A 17645-nucleotide genomic window follows, 5' to 3' on the forward strand; every position below is an offset into this window, starting at 1 on the left:
GTTTGTGAATAAAATTGTTCCCAAGCAGAAGCAGTGAACAGAGGCATTACTGTATGTTTTGATTTATTTTTGTATGTTATATGATGTCATTCTTGCATTTCAGGGATATTTTCCACTTGGTCATGATGTGTAATCTTTCTTAGTTTACTGTGGAATGAAGTTTGCTCTTATTAATGATTTTTGCCTAAATATCGTAAGGGATATTAGTGTGTAGATTTCCTGTAGTATATTTTTCTGCTGTTGGTAACATACCAGTGCTCACCTCATAGAGTGAAGTGCTGCATTCAATTTGGAAGTGTTTGAGAAAGATTAATGTCGGTTCTGTTTCATGTCTGGTAGAATTTACCATTGAAGCCATTTGTCTGGACATTTTAAATATAGTGAACTTTTTGATTATTCAATCTTCTGACAAGGTAGAGATCTATTGAATTTTCCTATTGCTTTGTGATTCAATTTTTTTTGTCTTGTGTTTCTAGGAATTTGTCCGTTTCATCTTAAATTATCCAATTTGTCTTACAGTCTTTATTTCTATAGTAGCAGAATAACTCCTTTTTCATTTCTGATTTTAATCCTTTGAGTCATCTCATTTATTCTTAGTTAATGTAGAAACAGTTTTGCTAGTTTTGCTTATCTTTTGAAGAATCAATTTTGGGGTTAGCTGATTTTCTCTATTGTTTTCCTATCTTCTATTTCATTTATTTCTGCTCTAATCTTTATTATTTCCTCTGTCAACTTCAATAGCATATAAAAATTGCTTCTTATTGCTTTGCCCTCACCCTCTTTCTGTGTTGCAAATTACATTTTTATACGTCTTTGTGTTTTTTATTAGTACATGTCTGTACATTTTTATATATTATATGGCTCAAATGAGACTAAATTTTTTGTTTGCCTTCTTTTATTGTTTTGTTTTTCTTCCGGTACCAGGAATGGAACTCACGACTTTGTGCTTGCCAGGCAGGCACTTTGCCGTTGAGCTAAATCCCCAGCCCCGAGACTAAATTTTTTTTTTTTGGTACCGGGAATCGAACTCAGGACTTTGTGCTTGCCAGGCAGGCACTATGCCACTGAGCTATACCCCCGGCCCGAGACTAAATATTTTTATACATGTCTGAGAAGTTGGATATGCTTCTTGTTTTTGTTCCTTCCTAGGTAAGGTGTCCCCCCGACCAGTTTCTTTCAGGATTCTTTTTTAATCATTGATTTTCTCTAGTTGGAAAACAATATGCCTAGGTATATTTTTGGCATTTATCCTGCTTAATGTCTGCTATAGTCTGAATGCCCCTTCCAAAATTAATGTTGGCATGTAATTGGTATTGTAACAGCATTAAGAGGCAGGACTTTTAAGAGGTGATTAGGGCACTACCCTCATGGATAGATTAAGGTCCTACTGAAGGAATGGGTTAATTATTAAGGGAAGAGGCTCCTGATAAATGGATGTGTTTGGCCTGATTTGACTTCTTCTGCTCCCCCTTGTGAATTCTCTGTTTTCCCTCCCCTTTCCTCCTTTTGTCCCCACCTCCCTGTTCCCCTGTCCTGTGATGCCTTCCATCATCACGCTATGATGTGGCAAGAAAATTCTCAACAGGTGTGAATCTACGATCTTAGCGTTTCCAGCCACTTCCTAAAATACATTTATTTTCTTTATATATTACTCTGTCTTATTCTGTTATAACAGCACAGAAAAGCAATTAAGACAGTGTCTGACATTAATCTGGGGGAAATTCTCAGTCATTATTTTTTTCAAATACTTCTGTTTCTCTCTTCTCACTTCTGTATTACTACTATGAGATGTGCACTATACCTTTTGTAGTTGTCACACAGTCTTTGGATATTCTGGGTTCTCCCCCACCTTTGTTTTCCTTGCTTTCAGTTTTGGAGGTTTATACTGAAAAATACTCAAGTTCAGAGATTCTTTCCTCAGCTGTGTCCAACTACTACTAAGCTCAATCAAAGAAATTCTTTATTTCTGTTGCAGTGCTTTTTATCTCTGGGCTTTCTTTCTGGTACTTTTAAAATAATACAGGCTCTATGTATACATTGCCTCTGTGTTCTTCCATGCTGTCTGCTTATGCACTAGAACCCTTATCTTAGTATATTAATCAGAGGCATTTTAAAGTTCTAATCTAACAGTTCAACATTCTTGATGCATATATATTGTTTCTTGCTTGCTTTGTTTTCAAATTGTGTTTTTTTTTTTTTTCTTACGGTACGCCTTATAACAGTTTCTTGATAGCTAGACATAATGTAGTGGGTAAAGGAACTGTTGTACATAGTCATTTAATAATATCATGATGAGCTGTGAGGGGAACAGAAACATTTTATAGTCTGAGGTTTAGGTCTCAGCCCTTTAAGACTGTTACGAATTTCATGAATGTTTCCTAGTTTTTCTTTCTTCTCCTTCCTCCTTTATGTGGGAAAGGAGTGGATTGTAGTTGAATAAATATTTCCCTTTTTCTATGAGAGTTAGGCTTGGATTTCTCCCCAAAAGGTTAGGCTCTTGCTACCTAGCTTTTGCAGCTGTAGGACTCATGAAGAAGAAAACAGTGCTCTGTTGTATTTCTAAATGTTTCCTGTTCTCCTTCTCTTGTGAATTATGTGGTAATTTTTCTTTGAAATTTACTATGACAGCCTGGTGGTAAAACTCACAAATTTAGCAACTCCTTATGACTGGGTCTCCCTGGAATTTTTAACTCGCAGAGAGTTGTCTACACTGAAGCTCTAATTCATCAATTATAGTTCCAATTTTCCTACTCTGATACTAGTTCTTGTGGTGAGTTCTGTTTATGAGTCTCTGCTCCAATAAACCATGACCGTACATGTGTGTCTGCCTCTCCAATCTTCAGGGAAGTGGGTCTGCCCTATTTTCTTATCTCTGTTATGGGTCCTAGATGAGTCATTGAAATGGAAGTCTGCTTAGTTTTTCACTTATTATTAAGATGGAGTGGTGACTTCTGCATTCCTTACATATGAAACTGGAATCTAGAAGTACTCTTAAGTTACATAGTACTTACATCACAAAGATTCTGCCAGTTTACTTGTTTCCAGGTAGGGAAACAGATTCCTGAAGCTCCCTATTCAGTCATCTTCTGTTCTCTGCCTATACCCTCCTATAAGTTAAGTACACTGGGTGTTTGGATAAAAAAACAACAACAACAAAAAACAACAAAAAAAACCTCTTTAAGATAGTAGTACTGTTGTTAATGTAACTTATTTTAAATGACCCATATTGCTTTAACATTATTTAACTATAACTAAGGTAATCTGACTGATACAAAAAATATGTTTAGTGAGTTTTTTTCTTACTTAGAAAAAAATTTAACCAATATTAGTATGAAACTATTCTTGGCATCAAGAGGGTAAAATTACTTCTTTCCCCCTTTAAATAATGAAAATTTAAATTTATAAAAGCAGAGCTATAAATCACAATCTCAATGATGGTAGCTTTTTAAATTGCCTATGCTTTTACCCTTGAAACTCTCATTTCTTGTTAAAGCTTGAGTTACTATCTAGCATTAAAGGATTTCCTATTAATATTTTTTGTACAGCATGTGTAGTAGCAATAATTTCTCTGAGCTTTTATCTGGGTAAGTTGTTTGAATCTATAAATCCATTGCTTTCTAGCATCGAAAGTTTTTAGTGAGAAAAGAATATCTTCATAAAGTTCTCTTACAATAGCTTGCTGTTTTCATGATGCTTTCAGTATCCTTTCTTTTTTTGGCTTTTCAAAGTTCAATTAGTATAATGTGTTCTGTTGTGGGTTTCTTTCAACTGACTCTACTTGAAATATGTTGAAATTCTTGGATTCATACCTTATATCAAATTTGGGAAATTGAGCTATTATTTCCTCAAAACAAACTCTGTACGCCTTTCTCTCTCCTCTTCCTAGCTATAGCTGGCATAATGTGTACACTGGTGTACACTGGATTTTCTTAATTGTCCTGTAGGTCTCTTAGGCTCAGTTCATTTTCTTTGATTCTGTTCCTCAGACTTATCAGGTGTTCTGTCTTCAAATTCATTGATTCTTTTTTTCTACTTTCATATATCTGCTTTTGAGTACCCCTAGTAAATTCTTCAATTGTATTTTCTAACTGTAGTTTCTTTTCAGTTCTTTAGAAATATATTTAACATAATTAAAGTAGTAACTTTAGTCTTTATTTAGTTCTTTCAAATCTTTGAGGCAGTTGTGTTGTCTAGTAAGTTCACCATCTGATCTTCCTCAAATATTTTGTCAATTTGTCAGTTTCATTTGAATAGACTGTACTTTTCTCTTTCTGTGTCTTGTGATTTTTAAAAACTAGACATTTGAATCTTAGAATGTACTAATTTTAGAAATATGATTCTCCACCTTCCCCAAGGTTATGCTATTTATAAAGAGTTATTGTAGGGTATATCTATGTCAGAAATCAGTTCTAGATGTAAACTTTACATTATTTTATATCTTTTCTGACCTTGCATCTTTACTCTATGAATACAGTGACTTTCTAAATTTTTCTATATACGTGGTTGTATTTGAATATCCTAATTGTTAAATATTCGACTCCCAAAATGGTGAAAAGAAAAAAATGTAGGAAAAAATGAACTATTCTCCTTATGAATCCTCTTAAAGACAGTATAGCCAGTGGAAATTGCAAAACTGACAGCTGTGTTTGTGTCTGTACTTCTACAATTCAAAGCAGAAAGCTATAAGCAGAATCCATATCCCCAATATTTAGAGAATATGGGTCTTACTGCTATCTCTGACCTTTACAAGGTGTTCTAAGGAAATTAGTGTGCCATGGGCTAGGGTGTTGGATGATGTTTATCTACTATTATATCAGGCAGAAACTGACCAAGATAAACCATAATTTATCAGTCAAGACTTTCCCTGGAAACTGCAAGTCTAAATAGATTCTTAAGTTACACAGTACTTACATCACAAAGATTCTGCCAGTTTACCCGATTCCAGGTAGGGAAACAGATTCCTGAAGCTCCCTACTCAGTCATCTTCTGTTCTCTACCTATGCCCTTTTATAAACTAAGTACATTTGGTGTTTGGATTAAAAAAACAAACAAGCAGAAACTCTTTAAGATAGTAGTACTGTTAATGTAACTTATTTTAAATGACCATCTTGCCTTAACATTATTTAACTATAACAAGGTAATCTGACTGATACAAAAACATCTAAGTTTAGTGAGTTTTTCTCTTACTTAGAAAAGAATTTAACCAATATTAGTATGAAATTATTCTTGGCATCAAGGGGGCAAAATTACTTCTTTCCCCTACATAGTGCATGTGTTTATCGGAATTTCTGTATTTAATTCTGACTAGATAAAGCATAAAGATCAGACTGGCTATAATGGTAAGTAATAAGACAAATAATGACAAAAATAGATAAGCCTTAACCCATTCACACATCAAAAACTAACTAAAGACCTCATTTTCTATTTCATAAAATACAAATACTGTATGACAGAAAATTCTATGTAATTACAAATGGACTAATTATTTAAAGCACAATTGAAAGAGGTCATTTAGGATTATGATGGAAAATTTTGGTAAAAAGAAAGACTAGCACCAGCTTTTCTTTTTATGATTTTGATAGTTTCAGTGAATAAATCTATATAGGATCTTACAACATTTCTATAAACTATGTGATGTCTCTAAAAAACTAAGTGGAGATTATAAATCAAGATAGTGAACAGAACTGAAAATAAAACCTAAAATAAATTCCTTAATGTATAATCACAATAGTTACTGGTAATGAAGTTTAGAAAAAGTATTTGATATGTTTTTAAAGTGAGAATAAACTATAAATTCAGGGAGTTTATATACTGCTGTGTTGTGGGCATTCAAATAGCTACTGGAACAGGAAGTGCTAAACCTAGTTAAGTAACTTTCTCCAGATCACACTGCTGTTAAAAGCTAGTAAATGCAGGATATAAATTTATTTATTTTTATTTTTTATTTTTTTGGTCTTTTTGGGACAAGGTCTCGCTATGCAGTTCAGACTGGACTTGAGCTCACTTTGTAGCCTAGGCTGGTCTCAAACTTGCAAGGATCCTCCTGCCTCAGCCTCTTGAGTGCTGGGATTACAGGTGTGAGCCACCACACCCAGCCAGGATATGAATTTAAAGATTTGATGTTAAAGAGATAGAGTACTTGCTCTTGTGCTATTGGACAAAATGGAAGATGGTTAACTATAGTTTCTTCTACCAATTTTGGAGAAATTCAAAGAATGTTCTAGAACTGAAAGTAAAGTTAAAAGTTCAGTAATTATTCTCACTGGTGCTATTCCCAGTTTTGGAGCTGTAATACTGTAATGATGGTGGTTTAAATACCTACAGTCCAGAGAGAGGACCTAACTCTCTAGCTAATGAGTACAGAAAAGGGATCTCTATTATCTAAAGAAGACGGAGAAGAATGTTTCTCTCTTTTAAGAAATCTTTTGACCATTTTTCCCAAAAGTGCTCCAGTTGTATAGAACTATATAATAGCAAGAGATTGATAATTACAGGACCTCTCTTCAGGACAGAGTAACTGGGCATGAGGGTACCCGGAACCTAGAGAGCATGGGAAAACTCTTCGAGACAGTTGGGGAAGATGGAACACTTAATTCTGCCTATGAACTAACACAAATCCTGAGCTCATCTGTGAGTGATGATTACGTAGAAGAGACTCAAAGAAGACAGGAAAGACCTGTAAAACACAGGCATAATATGTATCACTGTGGAAATCTGAAGCTAACTCCTCAAGGATATGTGCTAGGTAAACTCTAATAGTACAGCAAAGGCTAAACAACTGTCCCCAGATTTTAAGACAATATTTGCAATCTGAACCTAATAGGATTGATTGCTAACACTAAAAGACTAACATTAATCTAGAAGATTTTAACCAGTTAAATATTTTACTCACAATATAGTATCTAAAATGTTAAGGATGATATCTTTAATCACTTAATACAGAAAAAAATCAGGAAAATCTGATCCATTCTCATGGGGAAAAAACCTCAATAGCTGTGAACTCCAAGGTGAGCCATACCCTGGAATTGTCAGAAGAACTTTAAGCAGATAATATAAGCATTCTCTATGACATAAGGTCAATATTTTAAAAGAAATGTGAAGATAGAAGTTTTTAGAGATTTGGAATCATAAAAAATAGGCAAGTGGAAATTTCTGAATGGAAAAATAGTTTATTTGAATTAACAACTTCATCGGCTAAACTCAAAGGCAGATAGAGATGAGACAGGTCAAAAGTCAGTGAATTTGAAAACAGATTATAGGAATAATACGAAAAATACAGAGAAAAAAGTTTTAAGAAGTGGAATAAATCTAAATATGTTACAGGAACCCCAGAAGGAAAGGAGAATGAGGGAACCGGGCAGCCTAGGAAGTTGGCAGCGACTTCCAGACTCAGACCTGCTTTGACACCTGCAGCACTGAGCCTCAGAAATCTACAGTGATGCAGCATGCTGCCAAATGCCTGCCGCGGGTCCCCCCGGCAACTCCAAACTGGCTTTAAGTTTTGCTTTCCCTTGGCAAGAGGAAGCAGAGGCATGGACTGACCCAACTGACCGGATCCTGGATGAGGACAACGCCCAGTGGGAGAAGGTAAGCCCAGGGGCCCTCAGGTCTACAGAGAAAGTAGAGACTGGGCCAGTAGGGTCACGGATTCCAGTGTGACCCACACAATGTGACTGGGTGAAAGACACTCATGGGAGCCTGACATAGAGAGGGAGTGGGCTCGACAGAGAGCGCCTAAGTTTAAGTTCACACTGGCCATGGGCTGGGCCACACTCTCCGTAGGGAGAAACCAGGCCTGGTGAGTGCTGACATTAAGTCTGACAGTCTACCCGAACCCGTACCCATCAGAGACCAGAGGGATACCTGCATTCTCCATCTACCAATCTGAGTAAGGACATGCCTTGGACTGGATGGTTACCAAGTCTGGAGTGAATGGTGCAGACAGGACACCTAGAAAACTCACTGACCCTAAAGCTGGTTGAGAAAATTGTGACTGGCTGGATTTCTAGATGGCAGATCCTGGTAACAAAAACATTCATTTGAAAACACAGAGGAATTTTTTCCACTCAATCTTTTAAATTTTTAATTATTTCTTACTTTCATTCTCTTGGGGAGGGGTCTTAGGCTTTTATTTTTCTTTCTTTTCTCTCTTCCTCTTTTACCTTGTTGTCTTCCTTCTTACTTTTATTTCCTGCATTTTATTCTTTTTTCCTTCTTTTCCTTGTTCATCCTTTCCTGTGAGTATTTTCTAACACTATTAATTTCCTCTTACTCCTCAATAGGACTTCCATCTCAGTGTTCTCTTCATCTTAGACTAATTTTCCAAATTTTACTTTTTCCATTCTCAGGCTCCTTACTCTCTCCACCTTTACTAGTGTAACTGTTCGGCTTCATGAATCTTCAGATAGCTGATTAACTATTATTATTATTGAATACTGTTCCATTCTTAGTGTTTCATTTAGATATTTACTATTGGTCAATATTTGGTTAGTCACTGCATTTATTCTGTAATTTTAGGTATCTTTTCTATGGTTAAAGGTGGTACATTATTGGCTTTTAGGATTTGTCAATATCCAGTTTGTCTTTGATGCTATTATTTTTGCTGATTTTATTATAATAGCCAAGGTGACACAAGTGTTTATTGATTTTTGGGGGATGTCAATACCAGAATTACCTCGATGTTATCAATAATATTGCACTCATTCTTGGAGAATTGAGTACTGCACTAAATATGCTACCATCTCCCTTCTCAATGGGACAGAAGGACAAGCCAATAGGAAGACATGCCCAGAGGGCATCACTGAAAAGTAGACAACTAAGAGGTCTACATACAGCACTAGCCATAAGGCTTTCCACTATAATGAACCTGCAAGCTTCAGCACAAACAAACAAACAACAAAAACTTGTGAAGACAAGGCAACAAAATGCCTCCAAAATCTCCCAACTCCCCCGAAGATGATCCCTGAGGCATTGAAGGCAAGGAAATAAAAAAAACACACAGCTAAATTACTTGGAAAGATAACACAGGTGATAAAAAAGTCAGTAAGATAGCTGGCAAGAAGATATAACCTAACAAATAATGGGCCTAATAAGGAAAATAACTAGGGAGTCTACAGAAGACAGTAATAAAAAGTTAGCTGAGCTGCACAAAATCATACAAAACTTGAATGGCCAGCACAGAAAATAATTACGGCCCATAAAAATATCCCAAACACAAATTCAGGAGATGAAAATTTCTATCGAAAGTATAGGTAGTACAAGTGACCAATGTGAAAATAGTGTCACAACTAGAAAATATAGGGATTTTGTCAGTGGCCAAAGTTACCTTAAAAATGAGACAAGATAAAAATGGATTTAACAGCTACAGCTACTAAAAGATGCAAAGACTAATATAAGCTTAATTAGTATTAAGTCAAAAGTGAGAAGATGGTACATATAGCATAAAAAACCTGTTTACTGAAATAACAGCCAAAATTTTTCAGATAAGTGGGACATACAGAACCATGTTCAGAAAACAATCTCCACAACACATCATAGTCAGAATCTCACAAGTCCAACCCAAGAACAGAATCATGAAAGTGGTTACAGAAAAGCAACCAATCACTTATGAAGGTAAACCTATCAGAATTATGGCAGACTCCTCAACACAAAACTTAAAAGACCAGGAGAGCTGGAATGAAGTATTTCAAGCTATAAAAGAAAACAACTGCCAACTCAGACTGATATATTCTACAAAACTGTCTTTCAAAACTGATGGGGAGAACTTCAGGAAAAATGGCAGAGTTGGAAATAATTCAGCCTCTTCAAGATTTGAGAATCTGGACATTGGAAAATAATAACTTGGGGAAGCAAAGAAGAGAGAGCTAGATCCTCACAAATGAGAAAGGATCTGATCGTAAAATTGGAACCTACATAGAAATCGAAGAGACAGAACACACTGTAGAAAAAGGAACAGACAATCTTCACTTTCTCTCCAGCTCTTATGTCAGGGCTTGTGAGAAAGGCTGAATCCACACAGACAAAGTAAAAGTGGAGACCAAAGGAAAGAAGAACGCAGCAGTGGAACAGACCAGGGGATGCTGCCCATTGCAGTAGGTGGTGAGCGACTCCAGTCTAAGAACATGCCATATCCCCCGCAGTGAGTAGTCAAGTGATCCCAGGCCTCAGGGTAGTTGGCTCCCAGGGATATGCTTCCACAGTAACTGGGTGAGGGACAGCCACGGGAGACAGCTGTGGTCAGGTCAGCAAGATATGCCTAAGGGGTTTAAGCTAAGCATCTCAGGTCTCACACACATGGCCAAAGGCTAGGCTCCAATTGAAGCACTAGGGATTTGAAAATCTCAGAATTGGCACCCTTGACCTAAATGTACTACTTGCTGGTGAATCTATTCAGCACAGCTCTGGGATCTGACTGCCTTCTCTACCTACCAACATGAGCAGGGACATGTCTTGAATTGGACACTGCCCCAAAACTGGAAGAAAACCACATGTGCGAAATCACAGAAAAGTTTCTATTTTTTTGTATTCTTTTTGGTTTGTTTTTGCCAATGTGTATGTGTGTGTGTGTGTGTATTTTTTTTCCTTTTCTTCTTTCTTGCTCTCCTTTCTTCTTCACCAATGTCCTGGGGTTTAGGAAATCTTCCTATGTCCTTCTGCCTTATTTACCTCTTTTTATTACTTCTTTTAAAAATTTCCCCCCCTTCTCTCTTTTGATTTTTCTTCCTGTAATTATTTCTCTCATTTTTACAGTCTAGACAATTTTTTTGTTTTCTCAGTTTTCTTTTATCTTCTGTTTCTCATGAGTTTGTTTTCTTACACCTTCCTAATTCTGTGAAGACTCTTTTACTCCACCATAAGATCTTTTGTACCACCTTTTTCTCCTCCTATCATACAGTTTAATGTTTCAAAGTTCTCCTTTTCTATTCTGCCATTTCCAAGCCTTATATATTTAATAGTATAAGCATAAACCTTTGTTAATCTTTTGATAACTAACTCTGTAAAATTACTGCTGAATTCTTTTCTACCACTAGTGAAGATTTAACTATCACATTGAGTACATATTAGCTATAGGTTAATATTTGGGTTGTTTTAGTTTATGTAGTGTAACTGAAGATTTCTTCTCAAAGATTAAGGGTAGTATAAAATTGGTTCTAATGACATGTTAATGTCTAAGTTGTTTTAGATAGTACTGCGGTAGCTGATTTGCTTGATAGTAATAGGTTCACACAACTGTCACTATTTCTCTGTAAACTAACACTCAGATTATCTTTGTGACATAAAAAATACTACAGTATATTCCTAGAGAACTTGGTTGCTGGGAATATTGCTAACTACACTGCAATCCCTTCTCCCAAATTAATAATGGTGGCCAGATTTAGGGGCTGAAGTCAACACAAAAGGCATTAAACAACTGTTTGACAGAAATAATAGCAGAAAAATTCCCAAGTACAGGAAAAGAAATAAACATACAGTAAATGAGGCATATAGAACCACAAATAGCCTTGACTAAATGAGAACCACTTCACATCATGTTATATTTAGTGTACCAAAAGTCCGTCACAGAGACAACATATTAAATGTTGTTAGAGAAAGGCAATATACAGGTAAATGATTAGAATTACAGCAAACTTCTCTACACAAATCTTAAAGGCCAGGATGGATTTGAGTAAAGTGTTTCAGGCCCTAAAAGACAACTTCTATCTTCAATTTATGTATCCTGAAAAGCTTTCCTTTCAAACTGATGGAGAAATGGGATATTTCCATGGCAAGAAACCCTTCAAGAAATTTGTGCACCAAACTAGCATAACAAAAAATTCCAAGGATATCCTAGAAAGAGACAATGAAGTCAACAATGCCAGTAAGTCAAAAAGAAAGAATATACTTGGTAGGATAAGCACCTAAGCAACAGGGAAAAAAAATCCCCCAAAACATAAGGAAATTAGTAACAGGAAAATAAAGCAATGACAGGAATAAGTTAGTAGCTTTAAGTAGTAAGTCTCAATGTGAATGGTCCAATTCCCCAATGAACAACACACAGATTGGCAGACTGGATCAAGAAACAAAACCCAACCCTATGTAGTATACCAAGAAATTCACAGATTAAAAATCAAAGGATGTAAAACAATATTCTATATAATGAGAAAACAGAAAAAGTAAGAGTTGATATTCTAATTTCAGACAAACTAAATTTCAAGCCAAGATTGAGTTGAAGAAACAAAGGTCAGTACATATCGGCTCAGGGAAGAATTCAACAAGAAGATTTAACAATTATAAACATATATGAACCAACTAGCATATCCAACTTCATGAAATAAACATGAATAGACATGATAAATCAGATGAAACTCAATACAATTGTAAGGAAGCACAATACTCCACTGTAACAAATGGACAGATCAAGTAGAAAAAAAAAATCAACAAAGAAATATCAGAATTGAACTAAATCTTCAAACAAATGGACTTAATAGATAGCTACAGAGTGTTCCACCTAATGAGAACAGAACACATATTCTTTTCAGCAGCACATGGGACTTTCTCCAAAACAAACCACATACTAGCCCATTAAGCATTTTTAAGTAAATGCAAAAGAATCAAATTATTCCATGCACATTACTGAATCATAATGCAATAAAAATAGAAATCAATGACAAAAGAAACCACAGAAATCATGCAAACAGATTAAATAATATCTTCCTGAATAATCAATGGATCACAGATGAATTTAAAGAAGAAATTAGACAGTTTCTATAATCAAATGATAAGGTGAATATGACATACCAAAACCTATGGAACACCATGTAAGGAGCTCTAAGAGGGAATTTATAGCAATGAATTCTCACATCAGAAAACCAGAGTGAGCTCAAATAAATAACCTAATGATGCACTTCTAGAAAAAGAACAATCTAAACTCAAAGCTAGTAGAAGGATATTATAAATATCTGAGCAGAGATTAATAAATTTGAGGATAAAGAAACAATACAAAGAATCAATGAATGAAAGAGTTGGCTCTTTGAAAGATTAAACAAAACAGTCAAACTCTTTGTTTTTTTTTGTTGTTGTTGTTTTTTGTTTTTCTTCTGGTACTGGCAATTGAACTCACAACCTTGCGCTTGCCAGGCAGGCGCTGTGCCGCTGAGCTAAATCCCCAGCCCCAAAACAGTCAAACTCTTAATTGATATTACCAAAATAAGGAGAGCAAAGACACAAAACCATGCAATTAGAAATGAAAAAGGAAAAAAAATCACAATGGATTCTGCTGAAATGCATAAGATTATTGGTGGCTACTTTGAGAACTTGTCCTCTAATACATTAGAAAATCTAGAAGAATCTAGATTCTGAGATACATATGGCCTGAACCAAGAAGATATAAAAATTCTGAATAATCTAATATCAGTTAGTGAAATTGAAAAATAAAAAAAAACCTGCTAAATAAGATTATTCCAGGTCCTGACAGACTCATTGCCAAGTTCTACAAGAAGTTTTGAGAAGATCTAATGTCAATATTTCTTAAACTAGAAATTGAAAGGGAAGGAATACTGTCAGACTCATTCCTGGAAACAAGCATTACCCTGATGCTAAAACTAGAAACGGACCCAACCAAAAAAGAGATCTCCAGGCCAATCTCTTTAACGAACATAGATGCAAAAATCCTCAATAAGATACTGGCAAATAAAATGCATCCATTCCTCAAAAAGATCAGACATCATGACCAAATAGGATTCATTGCAAAAATATACGCATGGTTCATAGGAAAGTCCATAAAGGTGATATACCATACAAACAGACGCAAGGACAAAAATCACAGGATTATCTCAACAGACAGAGAAAAAGCATTTGACAAAATCCAACACCCATTCATGATAAAAACCCTGAAGAAAAAAGAATAGAAGACCTTTATCTCAATCTGAGAAAAACATGTATGACAAAGTAATCACAAGTCTCATACAAAATGGAGTGAAGCTGAAAGCTTTCTCTCTAAAATGAAGGACAAGACAAGGATATCTGCTATCACCATTCCATTCAATATAGCTCTCAAAACATTAGCTATAGCAATAAGATAAGAGAAAGAAATAAAAAGGATACTTGATAAGAAGTTAAATTTTCATTATTTGCAGATGACATGATCTTCTACATAATTCCACCAAAAGACTTGTAGAATTAATAATGAAATTTGGTAGTGAAGCAGGATACAAAGTCAACACTCAAAAATGAATAGCATTCCTGTACTCACAAAGAATGAAAGTAGCAAAAAAATTACCATTCACAATAGCACCAAAAAAATTACATATTTAGGAGTTTAACCTAATTAGGGAAGCAAAAGACCTCTACAAGGAAAACTATAGTATTCTGAAAAAGGATCAAAAAGCCTATTAGAAAATGGTAAGATACTCCCTATTCCTGGATAGGAAGAATCAATATAGTCAAAATGGCCATACAGTACTTCCAAAACTGAGATACAGACTTAATCCAATCCCAATCAAAATACCACAGTATTCACCAGAGAATTGGAGGAAGAAACCCTAAAATTCATATGGAACTAGAAGAGACCTAGAATAGCAAAAGCTATCCTGCATAACAAGAGCAAAGCAGGAGGTGCCATAAGCCAGTTCTAAAGTCGTATTACAAAGCTACAGTGATAAAAAACAGCATGGTACTGGCACAAAACCAGACATGTGGGTAAATGGAACAGAAGATGCACAAACAAATCCAAGTACATAAAACTATTTTACCTTTTACAAAGGGACCAAAAACATACACTGGAAGAAAGGTAGCCTCTTGAATAAACCATGCTGGGAAAACTGGCCATCCACACGCAGTCAAGTGAATTTAGACTTATTATCTTCTATTATATATTAAAGGAAAATCAAGATGGATCAAAGGTCTGAATGTTACAACAGAGTCACTTAATCTGCTGTAAAATAAAGGTAAACTTTTGAAGTCACAGGCATAGGCAAGGACTTTCTGAGCAGAACCCCAGTTGTATAGGAAATAGTACCAAGAATCAACAAATGGAATCACATCAAATTTAAAAGTTTCGGTATAGCAAAAAAAAAAAAAAAAAAAAAGGAACAGGATGAAAAGATAATGTAAAGAATGGGAAAAAAATTTGGGATCTACTCCTTAGACAGAGGAGTAACATCTAAAATATGTAACTAACTCAAAAATGCCTATAATCCCAGCACTCCAGAGCCTGAGGCAGGAGGATCACTGCGAGTTCAAGACCAGCCTAGGCTACATGGTGAGTTCAAGGCCAGCCTGAACAGCATAGTGAGACCCTGTCTCAAAAAAAAAAAAAAAATAAAAAATAAAAAATAAAAAAACAACCAAAAACCCAGATAATTCAATAAAGATTCAAGACTAAAAAAAAATTTAAAAGAAAACAAAAAAACTAGACCTCCAAAGCAAAAGACTCAGTCAAAAATGGGCAAATGAGAGGAACAGACACATCTCAATGTAGCAGAAAATGCCCCCCCAGCATACTTCAGTTGCCCAGGTGACAGTTCCTGTTGCAGTTCCAGTTGCTTCTGTTTCTTAGAAACGGCTGGTCACTGTGATGCCAAGCTGGTCACTATGATGAATACTGTAAGAACCAAAGACAACCAAGTACTCTATGTCTGTACTTCCCCTCTGCAACCCCATAAAAACCTCCCTTCCTGGGTCTTTGAGGCCTAGCATTTTTATAAAGATTGATACCTTGTCAGTGCCTGTCTGACATTAAACAAATCTGCCTCCAATCCTGGGTGTCTTTTCAGTGTTTCTGTTCAGCATAGCATCAGAATAATAAATACAGATGGCCAAAACACACAGGAAAAATGTTCAGTATCTGTGAATATTAGTGAAATACAAATTAAAACAACACTCAGATTCTACCTTAGTCTAGAAAGAATGGCCATCATGAAAATACCAACAAAAGCTGGTATGGCTGCAGGGCAAAAGAAATGCTTCTATATTGTTGGTCAGGGCATAAACTAGTACAGCTACTATGGAAAACAGTATGGAGATTCCTCAAGAAACTAAAAATAGAAATTCCATTTGACCCAACTATTCTCCTTCTAGGTTATGTTGTTATTATTTGGGTCTAGATTTCCCCCTAAAGCCTCATGCAGCTTTGGACAGGCCTTTTTCAGAGGCAGCTGAATCTAGAGTTTGTGACTGATTCCTAGTGCAATGCTGGGATTAAGGGTGTTGGGATTAAGGTTGAGTGATTGCTGGATCAGTCCACTGATTTGAGTGGCACCACCCTAATCCTAGAAGTCTAGATAAAAGAAAGGTGGCAGAAAGAGGTGTGTTTCACCCTTTTACTCTCATTTTGCTTTTACTGTCTTCCACTGCCATCAACGGGTTGACCCCTGCCTTGAGCCAGCTGATTATGGAGTGAAACCTCTACAAACTACGAGCTAATAAACCTTTCTCCCTTTAACTTTGGGTGTCACATATTTTGTCTCAGCAATGAGAAAAGTAAGTAAGACATATGTAAAAGACATCATACCATAGTGACATATGTACACTCATATTTATAGCAGCACAACTCATAATAGCTAAATCTTGCAAGCAGCCTATCTGTCCATCAACAGATGAATAGATAAAGAAAATGTGGTATTTATGCACAACGGAGTAACCGCCATAAAAATGATAAACTTCTGTCATTTGTAGGAAAATGGATGTACCTTGAGACCATAATATTAAGTGAAATAAATCAGATACATGCTTAAATATGAGAACCAAAATACAAATAAAGAGCAAAATAAAAGGGATAGCTGGACGTAAGGAGATTGATCTTTCTCAATGGGAGGGGGATCAAGAGATACAGGGAAGAGGGGAAGGAAGGAGGCAAAAAGTGACAAAAGAATTAGACATGTTACGTAAGTGTACAACCCCTCAAAGGGAATGTAAACATTATATATTGCAAACATGTATTAATAAAAAATATAAAACAAAACAAAAAGAATAAATTTGATGCAGAAAAAAATACTTGAAAAATTAATAGGAAAAATTTCCCAAATTTCATTAGAAACGTAAGTTTACAGATTTATCAAGATTTATGATTAGACTAAAAAGAAGTACACGAAAGGCCTTTAAAACTCAAGTACAATATGTATCACTAATGATGTCTTAAGCTAACTCCTGAGGTTCCCTTTGCTGTGTAAACTCTAGCAGTATAACATCAGTTAATCTACAAAAGGATAATTTTAAAAGAAAACCACCCCCAGACATATCATAATCAAACTGTTAACCTCAAAGATAAAATATCTTTAAAGCAGCCAATGAAAAAGCATGTTATATGTCAGGGAATAGTAGTTTAACTGCTGCAATTTTCTTTAGGAACCATGGAACTAGAAGACAGAGGAAGACTCAAAATGTTGAAAGAAAGGAACAGTCATCCCAGAATTCTGTAGATAGTGAAACTACACATCAGAAATAAAGACATGAAGACATCTACTGATGAAAGAAAGCTAACAGAAGCCTCTGCCAGCCAACCATCTCTCTTCCAAACTTTGTAATTAAACTTTCAATTAAATCAGCAATAAACAACAACTGAACAACCTGAAGAAGGTGTTACCATACTACATATACATTTGAGTTTTTGGAGCCTCCAAGGTAAAGGTAATGGACTTACTCCAAAGTACTTTTGACTACTCTTAAAA

The 17645-nt window shown here is 35.5% G+C and overlaps 1 protein-coding gene and 1 long non-coding RNA gene across 11 annotated transcripts in view; one reads left to right on the forward strand and one right to left on the reverse strand.

Annotated features, from left to right (window-relative positions):
- The window catches only part of Gphn (gephyrin), a 508902-nt gene that overhangs the window by 256709 nt on the left and 234548 nt on the right, over positions 1-17645 (reverse strand). The window lies entirely within an intron of this gene.
- On the forward strand, positions 5213-17549 carry LOC106150157. The gene is made up of 3 exons (XR_001236802.1): positions 5213-5339; positions 7324-7587; positions 17323-17549. It is a non-coding gene; the product is annotated as an uncharacterized LOC106150157 (long non-coding RNA).

The sequence above is a fragment of the Chinchilla lanigera genome, unplaced genomic scaffold (genome assembly GCF_000276665.1).
Source record: "Chinchilla lanigera isolate Chin_1 unplaced genomic scaffold, ChiLan1.0 scaffold00065, whole genome shotgun sequence".
NCBI classification, from domain to species: Eukaryota; Metazoa; Chordata; class Mammalia; order Rodentia; family Chinchillidae; genus Chinchilla; species Chinchilla lanigera.